This window comes from Sander lucioperca, chromosome 12 (assembly GCF_008315115.2).
Source record: "Sander lucioperca isolate FBNREF2018 chromosome 12, SLUC_FBN_1.2, whole genome shotgun sequence".
NCBI lineage: Eukaryota > Metazoa > Chordata > Actinopteri > Perciformes > Percidae > Sander > Sander lucioperca.
In genome coordinates, this window is record NC_050184.1 from 7,028,161 (window position 1) to 7,046,204 (window position 18,044).

The window sequence follows — 18,044 nt, forward strand, 5'->3', positions numbered from 1 at the left end:
GGCAGATAAAACATTCTTTTTTTCCTACTGCACTATATAAAGTGAGGAAAGTGCTCATGAAAACACACATTCATACCCATGCTCACTCTATCTTCCACATTCGTACCCATGCTCACACACACACACACACACACACACACACACACACACACACACACACACACAAGCAAGCAGAGCCCAGAACAACACAACAAAGTATAACTGCAACCCTTAGTCACATATTCCCAATGTGCACATGTTTTAAAGTCATTTAACATTTCAATTACATTTTTTCCCTTAGGCACCATTAGTCTAGCATGCTGCCTGTAATACTGTTACGTGGTGATGATGTAAAGTCTCGTATTCCACCTGCAACACTAATATTACACACATTCTCACACACACTCAAACCCGTGGGTCTTGAGTCCATAAATGAAGGCAGCTGGCTTTGATTGCACTTATCAGTCAACATTTATTCCTGGTCCATGTCCATTTAGCACCCATCGCAATGCTGTTATCTTGTTGGGCAGCAAATATCAGATTATCTTTTTCATAAGGCATTTGAAGTTCCCAGTGTAGTCTACACAATACGATTACACACAATACGTCATTAAAAATGCATGCAGTATAGTGGTGATGGTGCACTGGATATGACACGTGCCTTTGGTGTAGGAGATCTGGGTTCAGTTCCCACTGCGATACATCATCGTGCAACCTCTGACATATATAGCAATTGTAAGTCACTTTGGAGAAAAGAGTCAGCTAAATGACATCTAATGTAATGTAAAGTATAAGCATTCTCATCCGATACAAGAAACTGTGCTGTATTCTGTAAACTGTGCTGTATTCTCTGAAGCATTCTTCTTCAGAGAGAGCATTGCTCCGCATAGCTTCATCTCCCTTCTTTCCACAGCCCTTTCTTTTCATGAAAGGAATGAATGCAAAGAAATATCCCTGACATCTGTAGGTCAAGGCACCCACATGCTGGTCCTCAGCACAAAGAAACTTAAAATTGGATAATTTCATACAAAGCAGTAGTTCAGCCTTATACTAAAATCACTTAAGCACTGATAATATTCACAGTCTGAATGATAGCCTTGCAATAGCAAAAGGGACTATCAATCAAAAGCTGATGGCAGTGAAGAATCCCACTGAAATTTTGGTTGTATGGCTGAGGAAACCTCTATAGTTGTAAATCATATGATCTATGATTCAAATCTCATCTGAACAACATTTTTACCAGATCATTTAGTTTGCATTTCAGCCAGATATCTGTCGAGAGGAGCACACATTAATCGAATTTTACACTCACTTTGTTAACATTTTTATTGCACCAATATCGATACAAATCATTTGATATTAATCTGTCATTTAAAAATAGGCAACAAGATGAATTAATTAATACAATTATTTTAAAATTCATACAAATGTTTTTATTGTTATTTTAAAGAACCGACCTTGAATGTTTTCTTAGCCCTTGAACTTGAAAAGAGTTTGAAAAGTTTTGTCCACGATCCACTTTCTTTTTTTTGCATTCAGCTTCATTCACCTTCCTTAAGAATTATCTGAAGGTCACTAAGGATGTCACAGTTTGATGTAGTAGATGGTATGTGTTAAATCAGACAAGGTGATGTATGATTGACTACCAGCTTTGCTGGTCAGTTAGTGTAATCACCGTGGTGCATCGGTAAAAATGTACTGTGTGGGTCTTAAACCACTAAACCACCAGGGAGACCCCAGTCCTTTAACAAAAACTTGAAAGAATGAAGAGTTATATTTTATAAAACATGTCCTTAACTGCATTGGGATTTGGTGATTTGATTTAGTATTTAATTGCATGTCAAAACACTACCTAGATGGCTGAAATAACTTAACAGACAGCAGTATGGAAATCTCATGGAAATCAGAACTCAGAAGCCCCCTCTAGTGTTTAACTCTAAAAAATAAAATATATGCACAACAGATCCAGCAGTAGAAACAGCAAAATAATATGTCTTGCTTAACCAACACATATCTTTTACATTCAACCAAGAACAAAACACTGGGAGAAACAGTTGTGGGGCAGCTGGTAGACATTATGTTTCATGCTCAAATGCACCTTAGAAAAGACGAACACTGTCCATGAGATTCACACTGTTATGGTTGATACTGTAAAGTGCACAAATCATCTTCTGTAATATCAAAAGTTGACATAAATATGAATTTTCATTTGGATTAATCAGTCAGCTTACATTTGCTTCTCTAAAATCAGATGACATCAACAATGTCAAAGTGATGTTTAAATGTACCTAATATTTACTACATTAAAACATAAAGCCTGGTAAATTATTTCAATCTTCCTGAGCTTGCTGGAGTAAGGCTGCGAAAAAACTATTCCTGGATTGTGTTGCTGCTTTCCTGCTGTGCAAGGCCATCAGAGATGTCACTAGGGGGCATTGTTATACCACAGGAGGAAAGACCTGCCACCAGTAAAATATACATCCATTACTATGGCAACTAGATTTTCTACACTCCTTCCTCTGTGAAATATAGTTTGTGTGTTTTCTCTGCAGTTTAAAAAACACAGGGCAGAGTTCAATGAACTGCCATTGGGATTGTATATTTTGATAAAAATGAATTGCGATGAGATGTCAGACTCAACACTTGAATCACAATAAGCTTTATTGGCCAAGTAAATGTGTGCACACAAAAGGAATTTGTCTCCAGTTTGATTTATATAATAAAAGTATATATACATGTATATAAACAACAATATAATGACATTTGTAGACAGTACAATAGTGCAAAGGGTGCTGAAATAGATATGGAATTATTTATGTAAGAAGTTGCTTTATATACCTGAGGCAATAAGAGTTTGAATGAGTTTTCAGTTTGGGCGAAACATTGTTTTTCTATATACAATAGAATTACTTCTATGTATACATGTGGAGAGGAATCAATAGATCTCACATATCTGCAGTGAAGTGCTTTGAGCCAGAGAGAAACAGAAGTTGAGGTCAAGATTACAGGTCAGCGGAGCACAATGGCCTTATAATGGATGAAAATGTGGTGACCCCCGAGCTGTGCTCCAGTCTCTCTCTCTCTTTGGAAGGTAATGTCAAGGTCCATGACACAGTGTTCACTGCTGGTTTGAGTGGTAATTGGAATGTATCTTCTTCTCTATTGCCTTACAATCAAGTTTGGAACTTGTGGGAATGTAGCATGGCACGGACAACTTGAGAGTGAAGAGCTTCATCTATGGTCTATACGTGTTGATGTAAGTAAACTTTTTAGTGTTCTAGTACAGAGATCTTCAACATGTGTGACCCCCTAGTTTTTTGTTTTCAGAAATTGTAATATGTCTGAAAATAAGCCAATATGGTAGCCAGTTAAACTTAAGGATTCACTGTGCCTTCCACATATGTTTAACATTAAAACAAGATGTATAAATAGTATATGAACATCCATCCATCCATTTTTATCCATCTGGCCCAGTTTACCATGCTCAATTCTATGCAATATATGTAAGGGTTCTCTGCTCAGTCACTCTTTCAGCTAAGGGGTCCTTGGCCTGTTGATTAACTAATCAAAGCATTTTTTTTGCTGTGCACAAAGCGCCAGTATAGTAAAGGGCCTTGCCGCAATAACATTTTTAAAGGTCCAGTGTGTAACGTGTTTAATTATTCATTATCAAAATCTGTGTTGCCCGTTCACAAACTTCTCCTTTTTCATGAATATTTCCCACCACCATCAATTCCAAGTATTCCTTTTGGCTTGGAATTTTACATTTGCATTCGCATGAACTGGGGTAGACGCTCCATATTCATGCGCCATCTTGAAATACGTTAGCAGGTAAGGGACATACAGGACATACTGCTCCGCCTTTCGCGTTTTCGCTGTCACATGATAAACTCAGGTGCTGCTAATGCTGCTAATTACGGTGGCCGACAGGGGCAAACACCCTGCAACTTAAGAAAACACACGCAAATAGACAAAACACAAGCAAATTAAGAAAACAACTTCATTAATTTGACAACACATGCGCAGCATTCAGCAAACGCGCTGCAAATACCACAACACAACCAAATACATAAACGCACTGCAAATAAAAAACGATGCAAAAAGAAAAGCACGCAAACCCCGAAAAAAGAAGCGATGCAAAAAGAAAAACAACTTCATTAATTTGACAACACATGCGCAGCATTCAGCAAACGCGCTGCAAATGCACACAACACAACCAAATACATAAACGCACTGCAAATACACACAACACAACCAAATAGATAAACGCGCTGCAAATATGAAACGATGCAAAAAGAAAAGCACACCAACCCAGAAAACAAATGCAACAAAAAAACGCTGCATCCAGATTACACAACGGAAGTTCTCCAGACCTCTAGAGGGAGCAGCTAGTGGAACAGCTGGATTTTCGACCTCACGGGGAGGGAGAGAGGGAGGGAGGGAGAGAGAGAGAGAGAGAGAGAGAAACTGCATAGACTGCATAGACTGTAAATATTAAATCTATGTTTGAGATATGTTTTCTCTCGTTTGGTGGGTGTGTCTCGGCTCAGGTCCCAGCTGATACTCAATCAGCAGAGACGTCTGTAAACTCGTGGTGATAAAACATTTAAAACTGCATCAGTGTTTAACGTTGTCGTTTGTTTAAGCCATATGAGAGGGTTTAATTTCGAGGTCCGAAATTACTGAAGTGTAGGCCTCCTCAAGTGTAATATTGTGATTATACAACAACGGTTACCAACAAAATAAGTGATCAATCTGTATTCATATTGTGGAGCAATTCGCTCTTGAAATACAAAAAACAGACAGGATTTCTAGTCCCTCCCTGTTAGTAAACCAGCCAATTTACCATGGGATTTATCAAACTGAATAAATCTCGTTCGCACATATAAACACAAAACTGGTTTGCTAACTCCAACGTGTTGTAAGTAAGACATCTGCTGAAAAAGTTATTGTATTCATCAGCATGATTGCCGTACTGTTTAGTTCACAAACACCCAACACACCAAAGTACAAACACAGAGCGGACCAGATGCAAGCTTTTATTTTGAAAAGCCGAAGCTCGGGGACAGCACCAGCCGGGAGGGCATGAGACGGGAGCATAGACTGTATATTAATAACATATTATGTTATTAATAATAATAATAATAATAATAATATGAATTTAATATCGGTTAATAACGGTCGAAAATATAGCTGTTCCACTAGCTGCTCCCTCTAGAGGCCTGGAGAACTTCCGTTGTGTAATCTGGATGCTGCGTTTTTTTGTTGCATTTGTTTTTTGGGTTGGTGTGCTTTTCTTTTTGCATCGTTTCATATTTGCAGTGCGTTTATGTATTTGGTTGTGTTGTGTGTATTTGCAGCGCGTTTATGTATTTGGTTGTGTTGTGATATTTGCAGCGCGTTTGCTGAATGCTGCACATGTGTTGTCAAATTAATGAAGTTGTTTTTCTTATTGCATCGCTTCTTTTTTCGGGGTTTGCGTGCTTTTCTTTTTGCATCGTTTTTTATTTGCAGTGCGTGCTGCGCATGTGTTGTCAAATTAATGAAGTTGTTTTCTTAATTTGCTTGTGTTTTGTCTATTTGCGTGTGTTTTCTTAAGTTGCAGGGCGTTTGCCCCTGTCGGCCACCGTAGCTAATGGGTATTGTAGCATCCCGGCCCCGGCAAGTTTGAAGAAGGAAACATAGAGGACCAGACATATTCAAAATCCAAATTTCAGGAACAGGAGTCTTCTTCTTCGCCCAGAAAAAGAAAAAGGATATTGAAAAGAGCAAGAGACCGGCTTTTTGAAGCGTGAAGGCTACCGTAGCTATAATATGTACTTTGAACTGCGTGGTGCGAGAGAGATGATTGCAATATATGATCTCAATGCTAGATGGGAGAAATTCCTACACATTGGACATTTAAAGGCCTAACATTACCTTTATTGTCAAAGTATGCCTGGAAATTTCAATCTCAAATGTAGAGTCCAACTAAGACCACTTGTCAGCAATAGTCTATCTTTAGACAGGAGTTTAGAGGAGACAGAGAGCATGCTTCACTGTGGGATTTAGTCATTTGATTACACAGAGAGTATCAACAAAGACTACTAGAATGCTTAGTCACCAGACACAATTCACCTTGTTTTGTCATGGATATACTGACAAAACAAAGTGAATTGTGTCTGGTGAAGCTGAATCTGAAAAAAAATATCAAGGGCATGTATAATTGTCACAGAATATGATAGATTTGAGGTCTTCAATAATAACAATATCACAACCACAGAAATGTGTACTTTTAATGCCACTGTTATACAAAAGAAGGCAGGTAGTATTCAGCATATATAAGGTTAACTTGTGTCAATAAGATGTATGTAGGTGTATACACTTCCTGATCTTTGTTATATGTATTACAGTAAATGCCAGAGAGGCCTGCAATAAAGTAATCTTTTAATTAGGCCTAGTGATTGATTTGATTTAGTAATCAATGAATCGTCTATAAAATATCAACAAATAGTGGTCAAAATCAGAATTTTCTGAAGCCCACGTTAATATATTCAAACTGCTTGTTTTGTCCAACAAACAGTCCAAAAGTAAAGCAGTTTACTAGAAGAGAAAGAAATATTCATATTTGAGAAGCTAGAAGCAGTGACTTTTCCTAAGAAATGACTGAAATGATTAATCGATTATGATAATTAATACACTTAGTGTGTTTCAGGTCTACTCTTACAGTATCTTAAAATCCCTTGTACATCATCTGGGGACTGGTCTTAACTACTAGTTAAAGGTGTTGATGTGTTTGTTGAAATGGTCTGGATCATAACATTTATTTTTTCTAAAGTTTTACATTTATAGCTAAGAGCACCTGAACTTATAGTGTGTTGTGTTGCTTGCTACTTGTGTATGTGTAAGTCTGTGTTTATCTCCAAGAATGCCCTCTCTCCACATAGCTCCACTTTACAGTCATCTGACATGCCAACAAGTACCACAGGTGACAGAATGTTTCAACTCTGGGACAGAAAAATACACAACATTTTTTTCCTTACTTCGTGTGAATTGCGTTTGTTCACTCAGAGCTGATGACTCTGCTCTGCTGCAGCTGGAGTGTTAAGTGAACTCTGATGGGTGTGTCATTCTGTACAAACACTGGCATAGTTGTATGTGTTCACCTATACTCTTTCTAAGTGTGCATGAGAGATATAATTTTGTACAGTGGCACTTGTCCATTGAAATTACGCTATACTTCAGCTGTGTCACCTTTACATTTGGGCAGGCAAATAAAGCAGAGAGAGGATGAGAGAAGTACACTCAGCAGGCATCCATCGTCTTTAGGCTATACAAAGGGCAATTACGTGCATGAATGAGCAGTGATTGACCTTTGAAATCAATAACAAATGTAACTTACTTTAATAAGAAAGCTCAACTGCGTTTCTTGCATATCAGAACTGTGCACAGGTAGCTTACTCCCCTGTTTTGAATGGGGGGTGATGACGCCGCTCGCGCGCACACGTGCTGTGAAATATTTCCCCATGTTTTGTATACGCACATATTTTACTCAAGCCTATGGGGTGCCCGCCCGCCGGTTATAGTATATGACAGCAGTCATTCCACGCGCACCGTCTTCAGAGTCACTGCGTGTCCTTTGACCTCTGTAGATTCTAAAATAGAGAAAGGACCTTGTGGAGACTTGAGTCAGAGTTGCAGTTGTTGACTGCGCACTTTTGGCCGTCAGCCAAAGAGTTTGGCACGTTGGGCTTCTGAGGTAAAGAAGCTACGTAATACGTGAACAGTTTTGCTGCAGTTGTTGCGATGTTTGTCATATCGCGGACTCAAAGTTCGCATCACTTTTAAGTTTTGGACAAAACGAGCTTCTCCTGAGGGAACTGAAGACGACACCTCGATAGGTAGAAGACTCTTCACATTACTCCAGTTGCTCGTCTTATGGGTAAGCTGCACATCTAAATGAAGTTCACTTAATGTTGTTTTGTTCAGGTTTGTGACAGGAAAAAGACATTCAGCGTTTATGTTATGTTATATATGCGCTATGGTGATAAAGTAAAGTAAAAACAAGTTAAAGCCACCGCCCTCCATCTCCATCAAACCATCATCCTGCAAGTTGAAAGTCTTGTTTATCAGCATAAATCAGAGGCAGTTCTCAGGTAAATATTTCAGCGGTGAGCTGTCTGATCCCTGTGGAGTTCAGAGGCAAAATAATTAAAAGTGAATCTGTGCCCATGCAGGTTATTGTAGCCAAGGTGTAAAATCTTGCATTGAATGATATAAAAAAAAAAAAATCAGAAACAAAAAACAAGTTCAGATTTTTATCTTGGCTATTCATTGTCTGTGCTGGAGATACAGTGCTTCTCCCTCCCTCTGGAGAGCAGGCATTCTTATGTACAAAATTAATGAAATGCTTTTTTTATCGGGGCATTAGTACCTGCAACTATGTAAAAACATTCTCCCATTAATATTTAATGTAATTGTGCAGCACGGCTTTATCAAAATCATTGACATTTTTACCCCTCAGTCAAAGTTTGTACCACTTTTCACTCTTGTAGCTGTGCTAATTACAATTGACCTTTCCTTGCAGAGTGTTAAGTAGAGTTAGGGTTTTCATGAACAGTGTTTCGGAGTTTTGTGACTGTTACAGATTTGCATAAACATAGGTGATTTTGCTGTACAGTTGTGTTAAACTCACTTTATCACTTGCTTTCTACCTCTTTCAAAAGTCAGCCTCCCTTACATGAATTCTAATGGTAAATAGTGAGATCACATCCTGTCTCTGTCCCTTCTGTCTGGCCACTCAGAGAGTGAAGACTTGCCCAGAGCAATGGCCACACTCAGCCCTGTGAAGCAGCCCATTCAAGCCTCTGCAGCTTTGTCATAGCGAAATGGGTCGAATCTCTCTCTCTTTGTGTGACCCAACTTGACCGAAATGTGGTAATTGAGGAATCCTGGGATTTTCACTCCCTGTGGTGATGTTCGGGCCAAGCTTTCAATACATTCATTTACAGTACAACAAGTTGTTACATGAGAAACAGGTCAGCTGTTAATTTCAACTTTGAAAAACATCCAGATATGTGTTTATTCAGGCGTGGTGTGATCTCGCTCAGATTCTTTCCCCTTCACATGTACAGGGTCATGTAGTCTTAAATGACCCTGGCTCAGTGTCGTACCGTTGGTCATGTAGTGCCACAAACAGGACAACATTTTGCACAAGTCTTAACGCTTCATGAGAGGATACCTTTAAAAATAATAACAGTAATTCCATCAGCGTCAGTTACAGTAAACTGTAGCATGTTAGTAGGCTCGTGCTGATTGGCAATCAGATCGTATATCGACAATTAAAGGAATGATCGGCGATTGGTTTTTCCTATGCATATATATATATTTTTTAAGATAATTTTTTGGGACATTTCTGCCTTTTTTTGGGACAGCTAGATATGAAAGGGGAGAGAGGGGGAAGACATGCAGGAAACCGTCTCAGGTCGGACTCGAACCCTGGACCTTCTGTGTCAAGCATACACCTCTATATATGTGAGCCTGCTCTACCAACAATCTGCGCCCTACTGTTTATTTTCTGGTGGAGCGGTAAGTCCGCCCGCTGAGCCACGTTAATCAGCACAAACAACGAGTAAAGTTTGAATCCTTAACGTTAATTACAAAGCAGTTTTCCGTGTCTTTTCCATGAGTCTGACACCTGCTGGGCCGCGTCACCCAGCCTCCCAACCTTCCCGGCTGCTGCCAGGGTATTGGGAACTACATCAGCCTGCACCGATTAACATTACTGGGGACTAACGGCAGCTAACGTTACCGGTCGAGTTTCCCTGTTGTGGAGCTTCACCTCCAACACAACAAATAAACTATAGGTATTACATGTACAATTATCATATTAGGAGGCAGAGGAATAGCTATACATTTAACACACTGATCAACAGAGAGCCGGAGAGTGAGAGAGAGAAGCCACCGCTAACTGCTAAACTAAAGTAGCTAACAGAGCTAATAGCGTGTAAACAGCTATAGGATTAGCAAGAAAGTCGCTAAAAGGAAGTCGCTATGAGTGCTTGAGTGAACTACTGTAATGTTAGGTTTAATTGTAAAGTGGATAATTAGCCGCTGTCATGAAGAATATGACAAAAAATAACTGCGTCGAGCTACCAAAGCAAGACGCTATCAACACTGAAGCATGTCAGCACGTCAACCAAGCAGGAGACAGGACAGCCGAGCCGGTGTAAGGCAAGGCAAGGCAAGGCAAGGCAAGGCAAGGCAAGGCAAGGCAGCTTTATTTATATAGCACATTTCAGCAACAGGGAAATTCAAAGTGCTTTACATAAAACATTAAAGAGCAGTTAGAAATGAATACAAAATTAAAAACAGATACAATACAATAATAAAATTCACAGTGTAGTACAATAAATTAAAGAAAGGCTACATCAAAAAGAAAAGTCTTCAGTCTTGATTTTGGGGGCAGATAGCAGACCTGTCCCAGACGACCTGAGAGGTCTGGGTGGTTCATAGTTTACTAGCAGATCAGAAATGTATTTTGGCCCTAAACCGTTTATTGATTTATAAACCAGCAGAAGTATTTTGAAATCAATTCTTTGAGGCACAGGAAGCCAGTGTAAAGACTTCAGAACTGGAGTGATGTGATCTACTTTCTTGGTCTTAGTGAGGACTCGAGCAGCAGCGTTCTGAATCAGCTGCAGCTGTCTGATTGATTTTTTTAGGGAGACCTGTAAAGACACTGTTCCAGTAGTCAAGTCTACTGAAGATAAAAGCATGGACAAGTTTTTCCAAATCCTGCTGAGACTTAAGTCCTTTAAACCTTGATTTATTCTTAAGGTGATAATAGGCAGACTTTGTTATTGTCTTAATGTGGTTGTTGAAATTCAGGTCTAAGTCCATGACTACGCCAATATTTCTGAGTTGGTCTGTTGTTTTTAACATAGTCGTTTGAAGCTGAGCACTGACTTTCAGGTGTAGCCAGTTTCATTGATGAAAGTGAAAGCCGCTCCAAATATCAATAATATGTTATGTTCAATTACGTGTTGTAGCCTGTCAGACTGGCCATAATTTAGCCTATTGGCTATCTCGAGTAACCACGATTGGATGATATGAAAATATTGGAGATCGCTCAAGCCTAATGTTAACATATTAAATGTATACATGAACAGTCTACAGCCTCAAGCGTAGCTGCAGATTTTTAATATTAGCTAACCACTCATGATGAAGCGTTGAGTGGAGTTGATTAATTGATTAGTTGACTGATGGAAAAGTAATCAAAAACAACTTTAATAGATGGTTAATCGCTTCGTTCAAGCTTCTTAAATGTGAATAGTTGTAAATAGATAGATGTAAGTTCATGTCTTCAACGTCCAACAGTCCAAAACTCAAAGATATACAATCATTAATGACAAAGAAAAGCATCAAATCCTCATATTTGAGAAACTGGAACCATCATATATGGCATTTTTGGAAAATAGCTGCTGATTATTTTTCTGTTGAACTACTTGGATCCAACAGTCCACTTAAGATTCAAATCTTTTTTTCTCTCTCTAAAAACAGTGTATATCACGCAGGTTGTGTTGATTAAAGGGTTCTCTACAAATATCAACCTTCTAAATCCATGGCTCACCGGCATTTTCTGGTTTATTAGAGGCAGAGAAAGGATGATAAATTCTAAATGTCAGATGGTTAGTGGTTTGTCTGAGTGCCCTTCTTACGAAGCAAGCAATTGAATGCAAACTGATGGGGGACTCATGCTGGAAATGTCATAATGCTTGGACACCGTGAAATGGAAATCAAAACTTTCCGAGGCAAATAGGTCCCAAGTGGCAACAATGAGAGAACATAAATGTAAAAGTGTTCCAGTAGAAAGCTTACTACTGCTTTTTTAGAGTATGTATAGACAGTCACCCTGGAATAGGTATGTCCAGAATGTGTTGCCACATGCCAAGCATGTTGTCTCCACCTCTCTAACTTGCCTTCCAGAGAAAAAGAAGAGATAATAGCCTCTCAGCAACCTCTGTGATTGTATAATTGTAGCCTGTCAGAGGGGTTTTACTTTATTCACTCAGTACTGCAGTTCTAGTTAAAACCCTGGCTTTACACGAGGGGTAAACTGACAACAACACTTCAAAAACTTGGAATTTGTTGGAAAGAATATGATTATTACTGTATGATTATTAAATACTGTATGTGGCATATTGATGCAGTATTCTGTTACTGTATAATTAATTGAATGGGTTTGAAATGCTGCCAAATGTGTCGTGACAGAACAGCAACTATTTAGCTGCTGTCAGCATCTGAGCAGCTCATTGTTATCCATTAGGAGCAGCTAGTGCAGTGTAAGAGCCTTACCAGGCAGGGGGTGAGTTTTTCAGCCACTGAGTCAGTGACGCACTGGGAAGAGTAAAACTCCATGCCAGTCAACAACAATGTGCTATCAACATGCAGCCGCTGCTTTAAACGTTAATCTTTTTTTAAAACTTTATTTTTTAAAGTATAAAGAATATAACATAACCTAATCATCTAATTTAGTGGTAGAACAAACTGTCCAGATCGCAAATAACTTCCAGAGGGATTTCAGATGGTTAAATGTGTGCATTTGTTATGAAATTCTGAGAGCCACTAGGAATCAATCTCTGTGTTGGAACTGTATTGACGAGGCAGACACAGTTGGGGATTCCCTTAATTAGAAAGTATAGGAAGACAATCAATTAGTATAAAGCAATTAAAGGCATCTCATCCTTGCAAAATATAAAACCTGTTTAACAACCATAAGATGGTAAAATATCCATGTGCAAACCTCTTTAGCTTTCAGTAGGAACAACAACCAAGTGTAAATGAACATATTCTGAATGAGTCAAATAATTGATATATTTATCAATTCAACAAAATTGTCTATGGGAAACGAAATGCAAAGAGTGCTTTAAAGGAGATGGCAAAGGCAAAATATCTCTTATTCCCAAAGCAAAGAATGCATTTGAAAAAAAAAGTGATTGTGTTTGCTTTTCTAGAGAAGCACAATAATCCCATATTTTACATATCAATAGCCTCAGAGAAAGCATTCATGTGGATTAACTGTTTAAGTACTGTTTAAGAAGATAATCTGAGAATGCCGCATACATGAATTAATTTAGCAGCCTGTGTACTTGAGAATTTAACATAACAGCTGTCAGAAAAACAGAGTGTCATAATTGTTTTAAATGTTTAAATGATGTTGAAACTGAAACTGCGTCTTTTTATATTAGGTCCAGTCTTCAGTACCACAGTGCCATCCATTATCAACCAGCCTCTCAATACAAAACTAATGGATATAAAGGATCTAAAGGGGAATTTTTACATTTGATAAAGAATGGCAGGTGGTTCTGCTGTGTCGTTCCCATGATCATTCCTGTTGTGAGTATTAGTTTGTGTAGTAATTCCCTGCTTCTGTGCCATAAAAGGACAAGCAGGAATCTTTTCCCACTCCTTAGTCCATAATTTAATGATGCTTGGTTGGCTTTCATCAGAAGACGACCATGAAAGAGAAACTAAACAGGTTGAACACTGATGTGTGTATTTGGTGAGGGAATTTATTGCTCTCCTTGAGGACGGCCAGTCCACATTTGGAATGCTTGTGAAATATTTACAGGAGTCACTGACACAGGAACTCGCCGCCATCAACACTGCGGTTTAAAATAGAGTGGTCAATGTCAGAAACTGATTGTGTCTTCAGCCTGTCTATCCTGTCTGCCTTTTCACATTTGTTGACAGATTTGTCAGCATCAAACTTTCTCCCGTCAAGGTATTAAGCTTGTATCCTGTGGAAATGTCTTTCAAATTCCCAGTAAATCTTTCCAGCATAGATACCAGCAGTCTTGTTACCATGGTGTCTGGCTTTCTGCCTCCCAGCTCTGGCAGTTCCTAACAACCAAGAGCAAAGGTCATGACCGCTCCAGCCGACAACTGTTTGGTGAAATCAACGCCCCACACAGGGGGCACAAATAACTTTGCACTCCATCTGAATTGGAGCAACTGAAGTTTCTCCAGTGAGCACAAAAGGAGCGGGATGATCTGGCTTTGAGGGCGGTCACGTATGCTGTCCTCAGCCACCCTCTACCCCCCGTGCTGCACTTTTAGGAGCTTTTGTACAAGTTCAATTGACAATAGGCTGCATTCCTCCTAGCAAGTGAGGAACATGGTTTGCTGGCACTTGAAATGCTCTTCACGGCATTCATATGGATGAATTCTTTGAACAGTGCCCTTACTGTTAAGACCCCTCTTTTGAGACAAACGCTCACTTTGACAAAAAAAATACAGAAATAAGTTGTGACATATACAGCGCATCGTCTTGTTGACAGTGACAGTGTGTCCCAGTTGCTAGACGAATGATGAAGTAAACATCCTCTCCGTGTGTGGTAACCGCCTGCAGATTTCTGAGTGGATCATTGCAAAATTTGTTTTGTTTCGGTCCTGGAACCTGTAGAGAAGGAGCAACTTTAGCTTGTTCAAAATCAAGATGTGTCTCACAATCAACACTTAATCTGATTGTACAGCAGGCACATATGTGTAGAAAAATAATAATATGTCTTCTGTGTTTGACAGGAGTAAAGGATTTGTCTATGACGCACGTTTTCCAGGTTCGTACATGTTCCCCTGCTTTAAGACTGGGATGATCTACATGAGCAGTGTCATCAGCGAAATGTACTTAAAGTATCAAAAGTACTCATCTAAGTGTGTTATATTGTTATAGTTTAGGATAACAGTATTATACATACATTATTTGATTACTATTACTTACTCATTATGTGTAAGCACTTTAACAACTTTTTTATGTTAAAAGTCTATTTACTTACAGCCACCAAAAGTGTTGAATCTAGGGCTGCAAGTAACGATTATTTTCATTACCAGTTAATGTGCTGATTATTTTCTCAATTCATTGTTTTAAAACTAGTGAAAAAATAGTGAAAAATGCCTGTTCATCTTCTGATATCTTGTTTTGTCCAGCCAACAGTCAAACAAACCAAAAGGTATTCAGTTTATTATGACAAAGAGAAGGATAAAACTTTCTCATTTTAGAGGCTGTAAGACGCACTTTTGACCATTTAATTAACACATATGAAACATATCTTAAAAGCTTCTTTTATAACCATTAGAAGCAGCAGCCTTTTTAATTTTCACCCCAATGGTGAGCATGTTGCGCAAGTGTTGTACAAGCTTGTTTGAATTCTAAGTGTTTGATGGCGATATATGTTGTTTAATCTTTATCATATTTTCCCCAGGCCTCTGCAGTGCACTGCAGCCCAATGATTTTGCTCATCCACTGCTGGTATTCTAACAACAGTCTCTGAACTGAATGTCTGTCTTTTCCTGCTGCTGGAATTTGATTCATATGCTAATGAGTCGAATTCCCATGGATTTCTCTCTCCTGTGCCGTAGATATCACCCCCAAAACTCTCTGCCTCCCCCCTCTCGCTTTCTGTCTGTTATTGTCTCTCCTGCTCCCTAACTTTCATGCACGCAAGGTCACAACGGTAATCTTACACAAGACTCTTGTCTGCAGTTCTACCTTTACAGCAGGTGTTGATATGAGTCAACATCAGCATGCATCTCCCTGCTTGTCTGAAATGCTTTTTCCAATGAATAGATAAACGTGAAGCAGCTTGAAAATTCCCTTGGAAGTTTTTAGGTGACTTGAATATCGGACTTTCTTATGGAAGGAATCTGCACATCAAAGTGCAAAATAGTTTATTTTTGTTTAGGACTGGTAACTATAATTATACCCTGGCCCCAGAAAATACTGACAGAAATACTTTATGGTTGGCTCATAGTCTGTTTAAATTGTATACGAGAACATTGTGAACATAATTCTGGTAAGCAGGCAGACTGCGTGGACTGCCACCCATTAAGAAGTGTACAAATATTTTCAATTTATTATGAAACTGTACTGGACCACATTTGGCTGTTAATGTGGTTGAAATCATCACTGAAACAAATGCTAATGGATTTTCTGATTGCCAGATAGTCCATATAAAAAAAGGAACATATTGTCAAATCTCTGAATAGGGTACAGCCCTACTAGCTTGGTATCCAAATGCACACACACCTGACACACAGTCTGTATATGAGCATTCATTTGGAACTATTTAACAGCTGCATGTTGGATGTTCAGTAAACACAGAACACATTCAATAGTAGTAGTAGTAAGGTGTCCTCTGAATGTCCTCCTAACTAGCAGTACTTTTGTGTGAGGAAAATTAGGTATTTGATCATTGTTAGTCAGCAGAGTTGCCAGGGGGGATGTTGCAATCTCTGACTTACAGTAAACATGCTTCAGTTGATACTTGGCTCTGGTTGTAAGACAAATCTCAATGAGTTTAATCACAACCTGTCAACAAGTTCAGCATCTGTGTTGAAACATTTATTAACCTGATTAATATTGTCACTTGTTCTGTGGCTCACCTGTTCACACACTGAAATATGTCAAGCAGTGTATCATCTGCATACAGATAGATCTGGGCCACCATGTCATTCGGAACATTTTTTTCTTTGCTCTGGCACTTCCCTCCGTACACCATCTCCCAAACTTCCGACACAACACAGTGAAACCCCTAAAACACTCTTTAATGGACCCTTTCAATTGGGTGCACAAACCAGAACAAACATTTTCATTCATGGTGTTCCAGAAATGCTAATGAGGCAAGGCCCTGACACTTTCACAGAGACACCCCTGTCATGGGTCTGTGTTAGGCAGCAGTGAGCCTATCACTCACACAGGATGATGCAAGGTACAACTCCTATGTTTCCAGTCCCAAGAGTAATTTAGACCTACCAAGCTGATGAGTCTCCTCAAGCGCCATTGGCTCTGAGCCAGAGCATTGATTTAACAGATTAAGGACAAACTGGGTTAAAACAAGCTGAAATGGAAAGTTGGAATCCGTTTCCAAAAACGGAACATGAAATGCCTTAGCTGCCTTTAGTGCTGTAATAATAGCTCATTTTATTCACCACCAGTCACTGTTATATTAGAATTACCCTGATTGTGTTTTCCGTTGACTTTTCTCATTTATTGAGATAATATGACTCACAAATTAAGTGGTCTATTTTCTTCATTACATTTCAATTTCAAAAAACGCTTGTACATACTGTCGTACTACTTGTGAGCCCTTGTCAGAGCTTGCTTTACATGTAATGATGTTTAAGAAACAGCTTTAATGGTGCACTTGGGCAAGGTGACTCAGAGCTTAGTCTTTTGACATGTTGCAGCAGATGCTTCATAACTCAATGATTGCCAGCGCATCATGAGTAAGCGCATACGTAATTTACTTCCAAGAGTTTCTCACAAGGGTGATGATTTTGTAAATGCAGTAGATACCATGCCAGATAAATTGCCGTTGTTTTTTTTTTTTCTCCCACAAGCATGGTTAATGTAAAGAATTTCAGCAATTAACTGCCAACACTTCAGAAATATTTGACTTTTATTTATTTTTTGTAGAATGCTATTATGCATTTGAATGTGTATCAGTATTGCCCCTTATGTCAGGTATCATATATTTTTTTAATTTGCACAGATTATGCATGATCCCTCCTAATGTTGCACACATTTATGGGATTGGAGTCTTGGCTCAGACTCCCTTCATCCAGACAAACAAATGTTAAGGTAGAAGTATTACTGCTCGATCGTTTTTGTCTTGTTTGAAAAGAAACTAAGCTGCAGGTGCAAGCTGTTTGAAGAAGGATCCAAATGTATTTTTTTTTAAAGTGACAGGAAAATTGCTCTTTTATTTTTTACTTTTCTTTTAGTCTACCTAAAGCTTGAGTAATGACATCCACAAACTCTGTTGTTGGTGTTTAAAAGGAGAGGTGGGAGAGTGAGAGTGTTAATGATGTGTGTGTGCTACAAGACCAGGCAGGTTTCGTCCTGAAGTGAGGCTTCATGACTTTCTGTTTCCAAGCCCTTTGGAGATGAAGGCTAAGCCTTGGGATCCAACAACAGCTGTAATTTCTAAACACCATAAAATGGCATTTATCACGACTTGTCACTAAGTACATGGAAGTCTCTCAAGCTTCATGGGTGGCTGGGATCTTTAGTCAAAACAGACTTG

General features: G+C 38.9%; 1 protein-coding gene across 1 annotated transcript in view; it reads left to right on the top strand.

Moving 5' to 3' along the window:
* Positions 1-7,501: 7,501 nt before the first annotated feature.
* LOC116041022 (neural cell adhesion molecule L1-like protein) overlaps positions 7,502-18,044 on the top strand; it is a 58,987-nt gene continuing 48,444 nt past the window's right edge. The window contains exon 1 of the mRNA XM_036007960.1: positions 7,502-7,900. The gene's annotated coding sequence lies outside the window, so the exon portion shown is untranslated. The remainder of the gene's footprint in view (positions 7,901-18,044) is intronic.